The following is a 19,581-nucleotide window of genomic DNA, read 5'->3' on the forward strand; positions in this document are numbered from 1 at the left end:
ATATGACTGCTGTGTGACCTTGGGCAAGTCACATAACTTCACTGGGCCACAGTTTCCTCGTTTGAAAAATGAGGATTAAATCCTTCTTCCTTCTGTCTAGACTGCGAGCCCCGTTTGGGTTAGGGGCTGTGTCCAAACTGTTGATAGAGAAACAGCGTGGCTCAGTGGAAAGAGCACGGGCTTTGGAGTCAGGGGTCATGGGTTCAAATCCCGGCTCCGCCACTTGTCAGCTGTGTGACTTTGGGCAAGTCACTTCACTTCTCTGTGCGTGTTACCTCATCTGTAAAATGGGTATTAAGACTGTGAGCCCCACGTGGGATGATGTGATCACCTTGTACCCTCCCCAGTGCTTAGAACAGTGCTTTGTACATAGTAAGCACTTAATAAATGTTGTTATTATTATTATTATCTTGGATCTACTTAGGCACTTGGTACAGTAGTAAGTATTTAGCAAGAACCGTTTCTTAGAGCCCAGTGATGATGATGATAATTATGGTATTTAGGTGCTTACTATGTGTCTGGCCCTGTACTAAGCACTGAGGTGGATACAAGCAAATTGGGTTGGACGCAGTCCCTGTTCCACATGAGGCTCACAGTTTTAATTCCCATTTTACAGATGAAGTTCCTGAGGCACACAGAAGTGAAATGACTTGCCCGAGGTCACACAGCAGATAAGTAGCAGAGCTGGGATTAGCACCCAGGCCCTTCTGACCCCTAAGCCCTTGCTCTATAATGATGGCATTTGCTAAGCGCTTACTGTTCTAAGCACTGGGGCGGGATACAAGGTGATCAGGTTGTCCCACGTGGGGCTCACAGTCATCATCCCCATTTTACAGATGAGGTAACTGAGGCTCCGAGAAGTTGTGACTTGCCCAAGGTCACACAGCAGACATGTGGCGGAGCTGAGATTTTACTGTACTAAGCGCTTCACTCTGGAATTGGGACAAATGTCAGAGTGGTGATCTGTTGATCTGTTTAGAGGATGAGTATGCTGGCTAAACCTTTTCTATATCTGCCGGCCTGGAAAGACCATATCTTGGCTAAATCTGGTTTGAAGTCACAATGGGATTCAGGCTCTGCATAGTTGATTATGTTCTTCATGAGTCTGGCCAGAAAGATTCCTGCAAGAATGTTGCTGGCAGAGGGAAGTAGTGAGATGCCTCAGTAATTTCCAAAGTCAGCTTTCTCCCCTTTCTTTTTGAGGATGGTGATTATGTTGGCATCTCTTCTGTCTTGTGGCATTTCCTCAGTGTTCTATAGGTTGAAGAAAAGCCCATAGAGGCATCTCATCATCATCAATCGTACTGTACTAAGCGCTTGGGAAGTACAAGTTGGCAACATATAGAGACAGTCCCTACCCAACAGTGGGCTCACAGTCTAAAAGGGGGAGACAGAGAACAAAACCAAACATACTAACAAAATAAAATAAATAGAATAGATATGTACAAGTAAAATAAAATAAATAGAGTAATAAATATGTACAAGCATATATACATATATACAGGTGCTGTGGGGAAGGGAAGGAGGTAAGATGGGATGGAGAAGGGGACGAGGGGGAGAGAAAGGAAGGGGCTCAGTCTGGGAAGGCCTCCTGGAGGAGGTGAGCTCTCAGTAGGGCCTTGAAGGGAGAAAGAGAGCTAGCTTGGCGGATGGGCAGAGGAAGGTCATTCCAGGCCCGGGGGATGACGTGAGCTGGGGGTCGATGGCGGGACAGGCGAGAATGAGGTACGGTCAGGAGATTAGCAGCAGGGGGGCGAAGGGTGCGGGCTGGCCTGGAGAAGGAGAGAAGGGAGGTGAGATAGGAGGGGGCGAGGTGATGGACAGCCTTGAAGGGTGAGGACTTTCTGCCTGATGTGCAGATTGATTGGTAGCCACTGGAGATTTTTAAGAATTAAGTCCTTACTTGCAGATTTCTGAAGGAATGCCATCCGATCCAGTGTCTTACCATTTTTAATGATTTTGGCTGTAGTAGCTAAATCCTCAAACGTTAGAGATATTTAATTGCTTACTATGTGCCCGGTTCTTTACTAAGCACTGGGTAGACACAAGCTGATCAGGTTGGACACAGTCCATGTCCCACTTGGGGCTCAAACTCTAAAACCCTGTTTTGTAGATGAAGTAACTGAGGTACAGAGAAAGTAGGTAAATTCATTCAGTTCATTCAATCGTATTTATTGAGCGCTTACTGTGTGCAGAGTACTATACTAAGCGTTTGGGAAGTACAAGTCAACGACATGTAGAGATGGTCCCTACCCAACGACGGGCTCATAGTCTAGAAGGGGGAGACAGACAACAAAACAAAATACGTAGACGGGTGTCGAAATCGTCAGAACAAATAAAATTAAAGCTATATGTACATCATTAACAAAATAAATAGAATAGTAAATATATACAAGTAAAATATTTGCCTCAGGGCACTCTGTAGACAAGTGGTGGAGGCAGGATTAGAACCCAGTCCTTTTGACTCTCAGGCCCAAGCTCTTTCCACTAGTCCCCACTGCTTATTAAATCTGGTCCCACATGTGCCATAGCTTAATTTGTACTACCCATTATGGAGTTTTGTAGATTTGCATTTTATTAGAACCGTGATGAGTTACAAGGTGTTAGGGTTGCATTTTTTTTTGCATTGTCGCATGCAGGTGTTTTTTGAAATCTCGGATTTTCCCCGACTGAGCCCTCTTTTCCCTGGCTCCCTCCCTTCCCTGGATCCCTCTCCCATCTGTGACCTCTGGACATTTGCTATTCACCCACCTTCAGCCCCATAATATTTACGTATACATCTTTAAATAATCTTATAAATTATTTATATTCAGGCCTGTATCCTCCTCTGGATTGGAAGTTCACTGAGAGCAGGGAATGGGTCTACTAACTCTATTGTACCGTCCTCTCCCAAGCACTTTGCACACTGCTTTGTGCATGGTAAACAATAAATACCATTGATGATGATCATCATCCTCAAACCACTATTGATAATGGGTCTCCTTACCTTTACCACAGTCTTGATGACTGTCCGATAGTATCTCAGAGAAGTCCTAATACACTGTTCGTGTCATTTCTTCAGGTTAGCATTCCTTGTTCCTATAGGGCTGTTATGAATGCCTAGGTTTCTTTATCTTCTATGTCATTTTCCAAAGCAATAATAACAATAATGGTATTTGTTAAGCACTTACTATGCACAAAGTACTGTTCTAAGTGCTGGAGGGATACAAGGTGATCAGGTTGTCCCAGGTGGGGCTCACAGTCTTAATCCCCATTTTACAGATGGGGGAACTGAGGCACAGATAAGTTAAGTGAGTTGCCCAAAGTCACACAGCTGACAATTGGCGGAGCCAGGATTTGAACCCATGACCTCCAACTCCAATGCCCATACTCTTTCCAGTGAGCCATGCTGCTTCTCATACTGTACTCGTTGTAGTGGTTGTACTGGTACCTTGAGTCTGAGGCATATAGGCCATTAAAGTAATAATGATAATAATAATGGTAATTGTTAAGCATTTAATAGGTGCTAAGCACTATACTAATCATTGGGGCGAATACACAATAATCAGTACCACATGGGGCTCACAGTCGAAAGGGGAGGGAGAAGAGGTCTTGAAACCTCACATTGTAGATGAAGGAACTGAGGCATGGAGAATTTAAGTGACTTGCCCAAGGTCACACAGCAGTTACTTGGAGCCAGGGATAGAACCCAGGTCCTCTGATTCCCAGGCCCTTGCTCTTTCCATCAGGCGATATTGCTTCCCTGGACTGTAAGCTCCTTGAGGGAAGGATTGAGTCTATTAAATGTATTGCACTTTCGTCAGCGTGAAGTACATACAGCACATGCTCAGTAAATACCATTGACTGATTGAAGTTTAGTTTAGTGCTTAGTGATCCACATGACTAGAGCAAGCCTGTACCTTTCAATTCCTCCAGATGGATTATTATTATTATTATTTATGGTATTAGATAAGTACTGTATTTAGATCACTGTTCTAAGTGTTGGGGGCTGATATGATTTCATCAGGTCGGACGCAGTCCCTATCCCTCATGGGATGCACAGATTTTGGAACCTGAGGCCCAGAGAAGTTAAGTGATTTGCCCAAGGGCACGTGACAGACAAGTGGTGGAGCCAGCATTTGAACTCAGGTCCTTCTGATTTCCGGGCCCGTGCTCTATCCACTAGGTCATGCTGCTTCACGATGTTTTCTTCTCCGTGACCTCCAGTTTCCTGCTTCTTTTGAGTAGCCTGGATCAGACTTCCTCATATATCCTGGATCCTCAGACACTCAATAAGTAGAGGGACTAAAACCGTTCTGACATTTTATTTCCCCTTCTTCTAGACTGTAAGCTTGTTGTGGTCAGGGAATGAATCTGTTTGATTGCTAGTACAGTGCTTTGCACACAGTAAGTGCACAATAAATACGATTGAATGTCTGCTAGTCCCCTACTCCTAGTCCGAATCCACCCTGTTAATTGGCTGTGCCACCGGTTGATGATATTGGGTGAGTTATTGATAGCTGATGCAAAGGAGAATTCCCTGTGTGAGGTCAATTAATCGATGGTATTTATTATGAGGAAGGAGCAGTTTTCCTGCTCTAGAAACTTCTGGGCTTTTCCCACTTATTTGTGTGTGGTGATAGCTTGGCTCGAACCATCGTGGAGAGCTCAAACCATCGTGGAGAGTGCCATATTTTATTGTTGAAGATGAGGATAAGAAAGAAAAGGACTGTGAGACCTGTGTGAAGGAAAATCCCTTCCACACTTTGCCTGAATAAAGATAACCCTTTGCTGTGCTAATGTAATTAGTATTTATGACATAGCAATAATAATAGTATTTGTTAAACACTTTGTGCCAAGCACTGGAGTAGATACAAGGTAATCAAGTCAGACAAAAATCCTTTCCCCCATAGGGCTTGCTGTCTATGTAGGAGAAAGAGCCGGTACTGAATCCCCATTGTAACAAATGAGGAAAAGGAGGCACAGAGAAGTTTAGCGACTTGCCCAAGGTGACAGAACAGAAAAATGGTGACCTAGTGGTTAGACCATTGCCCTGAGAGTCAAAAAGACCTGGTTCTAATCCTGGCTCCACCACTTGTCTGTTGCATGGCCTTGGGCAAGATACTTCACTTCCCTCTGCCTCAGTTCCCTCATCTGCAAAATGGGGATTAAGACTGAGAGTCCCCTGAGGGACACGGACTACGCCTAAATTGATTAGCTTGTATCTACCCCAGGCTTAGAAAAGTGCCTGGCATGTAGTAAATGCTTAACAAATTCCATAAAAGAAAAAGGCAGAGCTGGGATTAGAGTTACCTCACCTGTAAAATGGGGATTAAGACTTTGAGCCCCATGCGGGATAGGGATTGTGTTCAACCTGACTTATTAGTATCTACCCCAGTGCTTAGTACAGTGAGTGGCACATAGTAAGTATTTAACACATACCACAGTTAATTTTACTATTATTAGTTCTGAAAATCTACAGATGCTTAGAAGAAGTGACTGACTCGATTCAGAGTTCTATTGAGCAAAATGAAAAACCAGACCAACCTCCCTCCTCTGCCTGCCTGGGTCCTGACCAGTGGAATGTTTTTATTCTGCCTTTGGACTGAGAGAACAATATTGAATCGTAAAGACTCCAACAGGACAATAAGCCAAGCTAAAGAAGCATCAGAAACTTTTTAAAAAAACTTAATACGTTTTCCCCCAAAAGTGCATATTTAAAATGATCTGAACTGCTTTTAAATACCAAACATTTTTTCTTCTCTTCTGGAAACATTAAAAATAAAAAGCCATATTTCTCTCAAAATGGAGGAATCTTTAAATGTAATTAGTGTTGATTTATATCTCAAAATAACAGTAAAATATGATTCTTTGTGGCGTATAAAGATCCAATGCACAGCCAAAACACACACAGTGGAAACTATTTTGTACACCTGTTATTATGCATTACAACAAAATCAAAGTATTTCGAAAATTTGGCACACTGTCTTTGAAATTTTACTGGTAGTTGGACTCATGTTGGGAAAAGATAGATATTATTTTCCAGGCTAGGAACAATATTGCCAAACAGCTGGTCTCTCAAGATAAGAATTTGAAGCATACACTTGGCTATCTAGTCTCGTGGCATGGGTGCCACATCCTGTTATTCTGTGACGCAGCAACCACAAAAAAAAATGCCTCCTGGCAACCATGTGGAGAGACCTCAATGGGTGAAATCAAGAGTCTATTTATTCAGGTGCAAAAATATAAATCCCGTGGGCTCCTCTGCGGTGATAAACAAGGAAGATTCCTAGGAATCTGCTTCATGTGGGTTCTCGGAACTCTGTTGAAAGCACCCTGCATTTCAAAGATGGCTGCAGGCAGAAGCAAGATGGTTGCTTTGGCCCGTTTGCTTTTCTAAACTGAGGAACTAGTCACCGGGGGCACAGAAAAGCCTCCAGCTGTAATTTATTTTAAGGTTGGTTTCCCAACAGAATATGGGATGCTGAAGAGTTGTCACAGAATTTCTAGGCTTCCATCATTCATTCATTCAATAGTATTTATTGAGCGTTTACTGTGCGCGGAGCATTTTCACCGGCGTCAAGAAGAAAAGTGAAAGAACTTACTGGAGAAACTATCGTGGGATCTCACCACGCTGCAGTACACCAAGATCTCAGCAAGAACCTCTAGACCATCTGCTGGAAAACAGATAGCTCTAGAAAGGGAAGCAATATGGTCAGATCATCATCATCATCATCAATCGTATTTATTGAGCGCTTACTATGTGCAGAGCACTGTACTAAGCGCTTGGGAAGTACAAATTGGCAACATATACAGTCCCTACCCAACAGTGGGCTCACAGTCTAAAAGGGGCAGACAGAGAACAAAACCAAACATACTAACAAAATAAAATAGAATAGATATGTACAAATAAAATAGAGTAAAAAATATGTACAAACATATATACATATATGTCAGATGGAAAGAACAAGAGTTTGGAAGTCAGGCAATCTGGGTTACACTGTCCCTGTGTGGCACTTGCCTTCTGTGTGATCTTGGGCAGAACATTTAATTTCACTCTGCCTCAGTTTTCTCATCTGTAAAATGAAGATTCAGTACAGTTCTTCCTCTTTAAACTGCGATCCCCCCGCCAAGTAGGATCCGATTTACCTTATAGCTACTCCAGCATTTAGGACAGGGCCTGGTACATAGTAAATGCTTACCAATACCACAACTATTAAGTATTTAACTTCAAACCAGACGAAGCCAAGTGGTTATAATTTTTCGCTGTCAGATTTACTACAACAACATTTAAACCTCCAAATTCATCTTAGAAAAACATTTAACGCCCTCAGTAGCTCTTAGAAAGAAACTCTGAAGAATGGTTGCCTTGAGAAGTTTAACAAGGTTCTAATATTAATCTAATATTAATCACATCAGAGTGGGAGGGGTTTTGAATGATCACTTCCCCGGTCCCTCATGGAAACAAGAATGGCTGTGTTCCAGAACCGTTGGTAGTAATAGAGAGTATAGAGAAGCAGCGTGGCTCAGTGGAAAAAGCACGGGCTTTGGAGTCAGAGGTCATGGGTTCAAAACCAGCTCCGCCAATTGTCAGCTGTGTGACTTTGGGCAAGTCACTTAACTTCTCTGTGCCTCAGTTACCTCATCTGTAAAATGGGGATTAAGACTGTGAGCCCTCCATGAGACAACCTGATCACCTTGTACCTCCCCAGCGCTTAGAACAGTGCTTTACATAGAGTAAGTTCTTAATAAATGCTATTATTATTAATAATAATACTATTTATTAAGCATCTTCTATGTTCAAACACTGTACTAAGCATTGAGAAGAAAATATACGGGTGAGAATTGAACACATTGCCTGGTCTCCAGAAGACACTCAATCTCAGAGTGGAGAGAGGGGGTTGGGGACAGATGCATAAGGGAAGAGGATACAATAAAAAAAAAATAAAGACAAAGAAAATGATCAATTCAAAAGATGAATGAGCATGAGGGTACTGTGTCTACAGGAGCAGGGTTTCCAACTCCTCGTGGTCTGAAAACATCTTCAAAAATCCTTGGATCGCTCATGCAGAGCTCTTAAATGCTGATGACTGTGTTCTGAATGCCTTGTCTTGTCTTAGGCCGTTGAGTCGTATCCGACCCATGGCGACACTATAGACCCATCTCTCCCAGAACGCCCCACCTCCATCTGCAACCCTTCTGGTAGGGAAGTTTTCTTGGTAAAAATATGGAAGTGGTTTACCATTGCCTCCTTCCACACTGTAAACTTGTCTCCCCTCTACTCTCTCCTATGCTGCTGCTGCCCCGAACAGGTGAGTTTTGACTTGTAGCAGACTGCCTTCCACTCCTAGTCACTGCCCAAGCTAGGAATGGAATGGGTCTACATCTGCTTGACTCTCCCTCCTGTAGTTGAGACTGGTAGAATACTGCAAACTCTCCAGGTGTGACCCTGAGAGGGGTCAGAATACCTAGAAGTCACCAATTAATCCACCAGTAGCATTTATTAAGTGTTTACTATGTGCAGAACACTGTATAAGCACTTGGGAAAGGACAGTAAAATGGAGTTGGTAGGCATGTTCCCTGCCCATAAGAAGCTTACAGTCTAGAGGGCGAGACAGACATTGGTATAAATAAATTATGGATAGGTACCTCATTGCTGAGATGGAGGTAATTATCAAGTGTTTAAAGTTCATGAGTGACAAAGAAGAGCGGGAAAAGCGGGATTACTTGGGGCAGGTGTATAAGATTACAATCTGCTCGGAATCAACAATCACTATAGATTCACAATTGATCTGAAGACCAAGGTTATGAACCAGCTAGAACCCGATAAATCCCATACACAACCTGCAGTGACAGAGCTGAATTTGGTCACCAAAAATAATTCTCCCCTTAAGCCTCGTTCTTTGATTAAATCCCTTCCTTCTTAGCTTGACGCCTCTCACCAGTTTAGCACTTCTGGATATATCGCCTCCCTCTCTGCCTGTTGATAATAATTATAATAATGTTGGCATTTGTTAAGCACTTACTATGTGCAAAGCACTGTTCTAAGTGCTGGATATTTAATTACGCACTTGTTTAAACATTTTATCTCCTCTTTTTCTCTTTGGCCTTTGGTACGATGGCCAACTTCTCAAAATCCACTTAGAATGAAAAGTTGGCACCTATAATCAGGATCTTTCATTTTTGAGCACTTAATTTTTACCAGACCACTTATCGGCGTTCCTAAGAACAACAACAAAAAAAAAATGGGTGGGAAATGGATAAAATCAATCCACGTGGCATTAAACGTTGTTCCCTCCAGCTTTTTCTCGCCGAAAGCAAAAAACACGTAAGTCTGAAAGTCACATTCATCACCGCCGACAGACCCTGATTTGTCGCAACATTCCCCTCTCTGCGGCCTCTCTGCCGTGAAGTGAAGCACTTGGCCACTGACCTCACGTCATGTGGTCCCAATTAGCACCTGCATTCCTGGGGGTGAAATGCAAACCGGCTCTTTATTTGACCTTTGGAGTTGTTGCACAGCTAAGTCTCTCCCCTCCCATGGCCATCTGCCACCCCCTTATCAGTTGGGTGGGGTGGGCCGTCTGATGCGATTCCCTGGGCTGGTTCCCTGGTTCCACTGAAAGCAACCGAACAGCTTGAGGACCGAGCGGTCGGAGGTCACGGTTGTTACCTCAGGGATCTCAGACTGAGCTGCGGTTTTGTGACCTAAATTCAGGTTTGGGTTGAAGACACCGTGGTCAGGTGACCACTTGCGGCAATATGTGATGAAAAAAGATGACTTTTTCAACATTTGGCCCGACTTTAAATGTCCAATCAATTGGTGGCATTATGGAATATTGCTGTGTACTAAGACCCCCTCTCAGGGTCACACCTGGAGAGTTTTCAGTCCTCTACCAGTCTCGGCTACGGGAGAGAGAGTCAAGCAGAGGCTTGTCCACTCTATTCCTAGCTTGGCCAGTGGCTAGTGAGTGGAAAGCAATCTTCTATAAGTCAAAACTCACCCATGCTGGGCAGCAGCGGCATGGGAGAGTCTAGAGCGGAGACTTGAGTTTACTGCATGGATGACAGCAATGGTAAACCCCTTCTGTATTGTTACCGAGAAAACTCTACGGATCCACTACCAGAACGACGGCAGATGGACAGCGGGGCCTTCTGTGAGAGATGTTTCTCTGGTATCGCTATGGGTCAGAAACAACTCGACAGCATAAGACAAGACTATGGACCAAGAGCTTGGGAGAATATGATACAACGTGTACCTGAAAGTGTTAAACCATCTGCAGTATGTCTTTACTCTCCAAGCCTTTCTTCTCAGAGGAGTGTGTGGGGTCTAGTTCTTCGGTCCAACTGTGAATGATAACTCAAAGAGGATTTTCTAGCTGAAAATTCCGGTCCTCTAGTTCTGAGTTGGCAAAGGGAAAGCAGGTAGAAAGTATTGAACTGGTACTTCCCCCTTTAGACTGTAAGCCCCTTGTGAGAAGGGAGCGTGTCTTCCAACTTTAGTGTACTCTCCTAGGTGCTTAGTACAGTGTTCTGCATAGAGTTGGTGCTCAATAAATACCATGGTCTGACTAGTGGAACTGGGGCATCCCCTTGCAGACCACCTGTGAGTAGGCATCAACTGAGCCATTCCTGACAAATGGCATGGAGAAGCAGCGTGGTTCAAGGGAAAGAGCCTGGGCTTTGGAGTCAGAGGTCATGGGTTCAAATCCTGGCTCCACCGCTTGTCAGCTGTGTGACTTTGGGCAAGTCACTTAACTTCTCTGAGCCTGTTACCTCATCTGTAAAAATGGGGATTAAGACTGTGAGCCCCCCAATGGGACAACCTGATCACCTTGTATCCCCCCCCCAGCGCTTAGAACAGTGCTTTGCACATAGTAAGTGCTTAACAAATGCCATTATTATTATTATTATTATTATTATGGAGATTTTTCCACCTTCAGCATAGACTCTCCATGCATTAATTTTTTCCACCATATTTGACCACTTACTGTGGGGCAAACACTATACTAAGCACCTGGGGGAGTACAATATAACAATGAACAGATATATTTCCCACCCACAATGAGCTTACAGTCCGGAACCAACCACCCTGTTTGTTTCTGGTGAGCCTCAGGAAAGCTCCCTTTGTCCAGATAGCTGGTATTCAAGTGAAAAGGGCCACATAGCTGCTAAGGACCCTGGGACTGCAGTTATCAATCAAGGGGGCTCTCCAGTCAACCAGTTCTGAGAAATCATCTTTTGGCATCCTGTCTTGTCCACATCGATCTGTCAGTAGTATTTATTGAGAGCTTACTGGGTGCAGAGCGCTGTACTAAGCGTGTGGGAAAGTACAATAGAGCAGAGTTGGCAGACACATTCCCTGCCACTTGATGTTAAGTACTGTGTAAATCGCTTTGGTGGAATTGCTCTAGAAATCAAATGTATTGCCTAGGATTGTCCAGGCCTCTCAGACCTACAGAAGTCTGAACACTTTCATTGCTCTACGGCTCTCTTTTTTAATCTGAATTGTGATGTCAGAGAAGCAGCGTGGCTCAGTGGAAAGAGCCCGGGCTTTGGAGTCAAATCCCGCTCTGCCAATTGTCAGCTGTGTGACTTTGGGCAAGTCACTTCACTTCTCTGTGCCTCAGTTACCTCATCTGCAAAATGGGGATTAAGACTGTGAGCCCCCCTGTGGGACAACCTGATCACCTTGTAACCTCTCCAGTGTTTAGAAAGTGCTTTGCATCATCATCATCATCATCAATCGTATTTATTGAGCGCTTACTATGTGCAGAGCACTGTACTAAGCGCTTGGGAAGTACAAATTGGCAACATATAGAGACAGTCCCTACCCAACAGTGGGCTCACAGTCTAAAAGGGGGAGACAGAGAACAAAACCAAACATACTAACAAAATAAATAGAATAGATATGTACAAGTAAAATAAATAGAGTAATAAATATGTACAAACATATATACATATATACAGGTGCTGTGGGGAAGGGAAGGAGGTAAGATGGGGGGATGGAGGGAGGACGAGGGGGAGAGGAAGGAAGGGGCTCAGTCTGGGAAGGCCTCCTGGAGGAGGTGAGCTCTCGGTAGGGCCTTGAAGGGAGGAAGAGAGCGAGCTTGGCGGATGGGCAGAGGGAGGGCATTCCAGGCCCCGGGGATGACGTGGGCCGGGGGTCGATGGCGGGACAGGCGAGAACGAGGTACAGTGAGGAGATTAGTGGCGGAGGAGCGGAGGGTGCGGACTGGGCTGTAGAAGGAGAGAAGGGAGGTGAGGTAGGAGGGGGCGAGGTGATGGACAGCCTTGAAGCCCAGGGTGAGGAGTTTCTGCCTGATGCGCAGATTGATTGGTAGCCACTGGAGATTTTTGAGGAGGGGAGTTATATGCCCAGAACGTTTCTGGACAAAGATAATCTGGGCAGCAGCATGAAGTATGGATTGAAGTGGAGAGAGACACGAGGATGGGAGATCAGAGAGAAGGCTGATGCAGTAGTCGAGACGGGATAGGATGAGAGCTTGAACGAGCAGGGTAGCAGTATGGATGGAGAGGAAAGGGCAGATCTTGGCAATGTTGCGGAGCTGAGACTGGCAGGTTTTGGTGACGGCTTGGATGTGAGGGGTGAATGAGAGAGCGGAGTCGAGGATGACACCAAGGTTGCGGGCTTGTGAGACGGGAAGGATGGTAGTGCTGCCAACAGAGATGGGAAAGTCAGGGAGAGGGCAAGGTTTGGGAGGGAAGACAAGGAGTTCAGTCACATAGTACATAGTCACTTTGCACATAGTAAGCACTTGATAAATGCCATTATTATTATTATTATAAGGGTTGGTAATGCCTTTTGAGAAGCAACCATGGACTAGAGGATTGTCAGGAGTCAGAAGGACCTGGATTCTAATCCCGCCTCCACTACTTGTCTGCTAGGTGACCTTGGGCAAGTTACTTCACTGTGCCTGTTACCTCATCTACAAAACAGAATTAAAACTGTGAGCCTCGCAAGGACCATATCCAACGTGATTAGCTTGCATCTACCCCAGTGCTTAGTACAGTTCCTGGCTCATAGTAAGTGCTTAACAAATACCACAAAAAAGTGGGCTCTCCAGCCAATAAATTCTGAGAAGTCCTCTTTTGGGATCCTGTCTTGCCCACATGATGTTAGTATTGTGTAAATGTCATTGATGGAATTGCTCTAAAAATCAAATGTGCTGCCTGGGGGTCATCCAGCCCTCCCAGGTTGACAGAAAGTTGGATGCTTTCATTGCTCTAGGGGTCTTTACTTCAATCTGAATCCTGAACTCAGTTTGGCACCGCGTGGTCTGATGGATGATAATGCCTTTCGAAGTTGCTTTCAGTCAGTTGAGCTGAAAGTTTTCCAGACGATCACGGTCATATTCCAGATGTGTTGTTGCAGCTCTGAGACCGGCCACGGAAAATAGGATGAGCGAGCCTGGGCCAAGTACACCTCCCTCCTCGAGTCCATTGCCGATGGAGAAAAGTCTCCTCCGATTGACGCGACCAGCTGCGTCCCCTGAATCTCGAGCAGTGGTTTCATATTGGGCTGCGTCACGCCGATGTGATCATTAGTACCCCGTTCATCACCAGCTTTTAGAGTGCCAACACCGAATCAGCCAAAGAGATCAGGTTAAATAGCGTGTGGATGCTGGCTAGTGTATCCTCCAAAAGATAATAATAATAATAATAATGGCATTTGTTAAGTGCTTACTATGTGCATGGCACTATTCTAAATGCCGGGTGGATGCAAGCAACACAGGTTGAACACAGTCCCTGTCACATGTGGAGCTCCCAGTCTCCATCCCCATTTTACAGATGAGGTAACTGAGGTCCAGAGAAGTGGCATGACTTGCCCAAGGTCATATGGCAGGCAAGTGGTGGAGCCAGTATTAGAACCCGTGACCTTCTGATTCCCAGGCCTGTGCTCTATCCACTATACTGTGTGAGATAGGCAATCCAAACCACACCACAAACACATGCGGACCATTCTTTGAGAATGGAGAAGCAGCGTGGCTCAGTGGAAAGAGCCCGGGCTTTGGAGTCAGAGGTCAGGGGTTCAAATCCCGGCTCCACCAGTTGCCAGCTGTGTGATTTTGGGTGAGTCACTTAACTTCTCTGGGCCTCAGTTCCCTCATCTGTAAAATGGGGATTAAGACTGTGAGCCCCCTGTGGGACAAACTGATCACCTTGTAACCTCCCCAGCACTTAAAACAGTGCTTTGCACATAGTAAGTGCTTAATAAATGCCATTATTATTATTATTATTATTCTTTGTACATATTTAATACTCTATTTTATTAACTCCTCACCCTGGGCTTCAAGGTTGTCCATCCATCCCCTCGCCCCCTCCTACCTCACCTCCCTTCTGTCCTTCTCCAGCCCAGCCCGCACCCTCCGCTCCTTCGCCGCTAATCTCCTCACCGTACCTCGTTCTCGCCTGTCCCGCCATCGATCCCCGGCCCACGTCATCCCCCGGGCCCGGAATGCCCTCCCTCTGCCCATCCGCCAAGCTAGCTGTCTTTCTCCCTTCAAGGCCCTACTGAGAGCTCACCTCCTCCAGGAGGCCTTCCCACACTCAGCCCCTCCTTCCTCTCCCCCTAATCCCCCTCTCCATCCCCCCATCTTACCTCCTTCCCTTCCCCACAGCACCTGTATATATGTATATATGTTTGTACATATTTATTACTCTATTTATTTTACTTGTACATATCTATTCTATTTATTTTATTTTGTTACTATGTTTGGTTTTGTTCTCTGTCTCCCCCTTGTAGACTGTGAGCCCACTGTTGGGTAGGGACTGTCTCTATATGTTGCCAATTTGTACTTCCCAAGCGCTTAGTACAGTGCTCTGCACACAGTAAGCGCTCAATAAATATGATTGATGATGCGTGTATAGCTAAAATTCTATTTATTCTGATGGTATTGACACCTGTTTACTTGTTTTGTTGTCTGTCTCCCCCTTCTAGAATGTGAGCCCTTTGTTGGGTAGGGATCATCTCTATAGTTTGCCAATTTGTACTTCCCAAGTGCTTAGTAATGATAATAATAATAATGATGGCATTTATTAAGCACTTATGTGCAAAGCACTGTTCTAAGTGCTGGGGAGGTTACAAGGTGATCAGGTTGTCCCATGGGGTGGCTCACAGTCTTCACCCCCATTTTACAGATGAGGGAACTGAGGCACAGAGAAGTCAAGTGACTTGCCCAAAGTCACACAGCTGACCATTGGCGGAGCTGGGATTTGAACCCATGACCTCTGACTCCAAAGCCCGGGCTCTTTCCACTGAGCCACGCTGCTTAAGTGCTCAATAAATACGATTGAATGAATGAATTCTTTGTTGTGTGCTCAGTTGTTTGCTGGTTGCAGGTCCTGGCACTGTTTTAGCTTCTTCCTCTCTTTCTCACGATCTTTTTGAAGCTTCTGGTTGAAAAGAGTTGCTCCCTTTTGGCTTGCAGAGTACCAGAAAGAGACTCTCTGCTTGCAACTGTGGCTTCCAGTACGCAGCTGGGATGTGCTGTTTCAAATCTTTTTAACTTGAAGGGGTAAGTTATGCCACACCCTCTCCTGCAGGAAACAATGTTCCTAGTGTCTATTCTCTCATAATCTTTTTCTTTGTTGTTGTTATGGTATTTGTTAAGAGCTTACTATGTGCCTGACACTGAACTAAGTGCTTCTTTCCAGGCTTTGAATAGCTTTTGCTTTTCAACTCTTAAGCTTCCATTCTCCACATTGCCACATCTGTTCAAGTAATAATAATGATGGCGTTTGTTAAGCGCTTACTATGTGCCAAGCCCTGTTCTAAGAGCTGGGGGGGCGATACAAGATAATCAGGTTGTCCCACATGGGGCTCACAGTCTTCATAACCATTTTCCAGATGAGGTAACTGAGGCACAGAGAACTGAAGTGACTTGCCCAAAGTCACACAGCTGACAAGTGGCGGAGCCGGGATTGGAACCCACGACCTCTGACTCCCAAGCCTGGGCTCCTTCCACTGAGTAGTGCTGTGTGGCTGAAATTCATTCAGTCATATTTATTGAGCACTTACTATGTGCAGAGCACTGTACTAAGTGCTTGGAAAGTACGATTCAGCAACAGACACAACCCCTGCCCACAACGAGCTCACAGTCTAGAATCAATCAATCAATCGTATTTATTGAGCGCTTACTGTGTGCAGAGCACTGTACTAAGCGCTTGGGAAGTACAAGTTGGCAACATATAAATGGGCACAGTAGTCTTAGGAAAGCTTTAGTCAATGCCTGATTTGGTGGGATGATTGCATCGTATTTTTTAATGGCATTTGTTTAGCGCTTACTATGTGCCAGCCACTATACTGAGCAATGGGGTAGATACAAGCTAATCACATTGGGCACAGTCCCTGTCCCATGTTGGGCTCACCGTCTCAATCCCCATTTTATAGATGAGGTAACTGAGGCCCAGTGAAGTGACTTGCCCAAGGTCACACAGCAGATAAGTGGCAGAGCTGGGATTAGAACCCATGACCTTCTGACGTCCAGGCCAGTGCTCTATTCACTACGCCATGCTGCTTCTCTACAGTACAGCGCTCTACACACAGTAAGCGGCTCAATGACGATCCTGATTGATTACTTCAGGAACCAAACTTCCCCCATTTATTTTGCACTTTCTCTACTACGCAAGTGAATTAAAAACCTATCCTAGCCCCCGCAAGTGCCATATCAGGATAAATATTGCCAATTGTTTGTTGCTAATGATGATGGTCGTTGTTAAGCGCTTACTATGTGCCAGCTACTGTCTTGAGCACCTTTCAGAGTCAGCTTTGGGAATAAATTCAAAAGTGTTTCCTCTCTGCTGTGTTTCGTATCTGCCCTCCTGCCTTCTCGGGGGGCTGCTGATGGGGAAGTGGATGGAATGAGCTGCCTTCTCCACTCCCAGGGGAGAAATCACTTCTTTCCTCAAGTGAGGAAGCAAGTGCCTAGTTCCCAGGATTTTCCAAGTTTCATTTGTCTATTAGAGATTCTTCAGACTTTTGATTTACTAGTTTTGTGACTTATTGACAAAATTTCCCCCGCATCAGCTCAAACTGTGAACGGCACTATCAGCTTTCTGTTTACAGCCATGATTGAATCAGTTAAGTTTAATGTCAGATGCTCTGTATCTGATCCATTTATGGAAATCCCCATTCCCTCTCATTCCTCCCCTCATTGTTGATTTTAACATCCAAACCTTAGGCTTAGAGTTCTGAAAGTTGTATAGTCCTTATTCAAAGAAAAGGAAAATAAAAGAAAAAGTTGAGAACCAAATGTACCCTTTGAAGCCACGCACACTTTCTTCCATTTATAAAAGAAAAAACAGGCCCTCAAAAAGCCTATTCTCGCTATTCTCAGGCTCAATTCTCGATTTTTGAAAAAAGCCAAACCTAATACAATCATCTTGGAGGTCAAGGGTAGGACCCATTTGGTTCAGAGCTATGCACTGTGGGTTTCAGAAATGAACGCCCAAATCTCAGTCACGGAGAAAAGGGGGTTTGAGCTAGATGACAAACAATAAGCATCAACCCTACTACAATTCCCATCACAAAACACTCAGAATGGGACGTGTTAAGGTTGAGACACCAAAATTTTTATGTGATGAGAACTTGTTTGTTGCTGACTGTGCAGTTGCCAGCGAATGTTTCCCATAGCTGCTCTAGAGAGCGTTCCGTTGATGAAATACAGTTGTTAATGGATGCGGCACTAAAGCGGAGCCAACTTTATTTCATCGGCCGAATTCTATATGTGAAGTAAAATGTTTCCAAGTGTAAGATGGTTTGGAGAGAAACCATGTTATGCCAAAGAAAGGGCCCGTGTTACCTGGATCGATGCTCGCGAAGGGGGTGAACGTGTTGGAAGTTTCCTTCCTGCATTTGGATTTCGAACAGAAACCTCCCACAATGGGTATGAGTTGCTTTAGACCCAACTAGAAGCCCCGGTCCCTGGGGTTGCCTCTGAATTCTGTTTCTAGGCTACCACCACCAACTGCTCCCCTTCCCTCTCTCCTGGACAAATGAATAAATACGATTGAATGAATAAATGTCTCCCTTTCCAGACCTAGCCTACGTGCCTCCTTCCCCATGACTTGCTCCCTGGGCCCGGGATGGGGGTAAGGGGGAGAGACCCGATCAGTATGAGCAGGCTGGAATCGTGCTGAGAATCTAAGTCGCCTTTGTACTTGGATATGCTCCCTTTATTCACCCCTTCCTCAGCCCCACGGCATTTCTGTCCTTATCCTTAATTTATTTATTTCAATTAATGTCTGTCTCCCCCTCCAGGCTGTAAGCCCGCTATGGACAGGGAATGTGTCTACCGACTCTGTTATATTGTATTCTCCCAAGAGCTTAGTACAGTGCTCTGCATGTAGTAAGTGCTCAATAAATATGATTGAAGACCAGAGAAGTGAAGTGATTTGGCCAAAGTCAAGGAGCAGACAAGTGGCGGAGCCAGGATTAGAACCCAGGTCCTCTGACTCTCCTCAGGTGTGCTTTTTTCCACTGGGTCTCCTCTTCTTTGTGGGCTTCTTGCCCACAAATCCCCTATGCTCCTCACCCCAACCTCTGGCTATACTCCTTAAAACCCAAAATCTCTTTCCTCCCAGGCCTCTTTCCTTAATTCAACTGTTGTGGGGCTAGCTCCTTAATAATAATAATGGCATTTATTAAGCACTTACTATGTGAAAAGCACTGTTCTAAGCGCTGGGAAGGTTGCAAGGTGATCAGGTTGTCCCACGTGGGGCTCACAGTCTTAATCCCCATTTTTACAGATGAGTAACTGAGGCCCAGAGAAGTGAAGTGACTTGCCCAAGTCACACAGCTGACAACTGGCAGAGCCTGGGATTTGAACCCATGACTTCTGACTCCAAAGCCCGGGCTCTTTCCACTGAGCCACACTGCTTCTCTGTAGACCGTAAGCTAGACTGTAAGCTTCTAGACTGTAAGCTCTTCGTGGGCAGGGAATGTGTCTGTTTATTGTTGTATGTTCCCAAGCGCTCAGCACAGTGCTCTGCACACAGTAAGCGCCTCAGTAAATATGACCGACTGGCTATGCGTTTGGGCTGGGCCGCTCTCCATCGGCATCAGTTGAGCCATGCTTCCCAGTTGCACACTTGGAAGGGAAAGAAGGAAGAGGAAAGGGAAAGGATATTGTGAGGGATGGGGGTCGGAGGTTGACATTCAGTTTCAAGCACACTATCCGCCTCCCTAACATTCCCAGAGGTGGGGGAAGGGTGGATTTTCCTCCCCTTCTCCACGGCAAGTGTGATGACAGACACAGTCCTGTAAGGAGCTCTGGACTGCTGAGTAAGCTTTTTTCCACCCTTTCATTTCAATCATTCCTAAAAAAAAAAATCATTCAATTCAGTGGTATTTATTGAGCGCTTACTGTGCGCAAAACACTGTACTAAGCATTTGGGAGAGTACAATTCAACAGGCACATTCCTGGCCACAATGATCTCACAGTCTAGAGTGCGTAGACACTGAAGTAACTTCTGCAAGATTTCTACAGTACTTTCATTTATTCAAACTGTATTTATTAAGCATTTACTGTGTGCGGAGCACTGTACTAAGTGTCATGACTATACACTTGATAAACAAAA

General features: G+C 45.0%; 1 protein-coding gene and 1 non-coding gene across 2 annotated transcripts in view; both read right to left on the reverse strand.

Moving 5' to 3' along the window:
• CFAP299 (cilia and flagella associated protein 299) overlaps positions 1–19,581 on the reverse strand; it is a 167,479-nt gene that overhangs the window by 60,291 nt on the left and 87,607 nt on the right. The window lies entirely within an intron of this gene.
• LOC119939815 lies at positions 8,302–8,438 on the reverse strand. Its single transcript, XR_005454778.1, has one exon. It is a non-coding gene; the product is annotated as a small nucleolar RNA SNORA7 (small nucleolar RNA).

The sequence above is a fragment of the Tachyglossus aculeatus genome, chromosome 17, assembly GCF_015852505.1.
Source record: "Tachyglossus aculeatus isolate mTacAcu1 chromosome 17, mTacAcu1.pri, whole genome shotgun sequence".
NCBI classification, from domain to species: domain Eukaryota; kingdom Metazoa; phylum Chordata; class Mammalia; order Monotremata; family Tachyglossidae; genus Tachyglossus; species Tachyglossus aculeatus.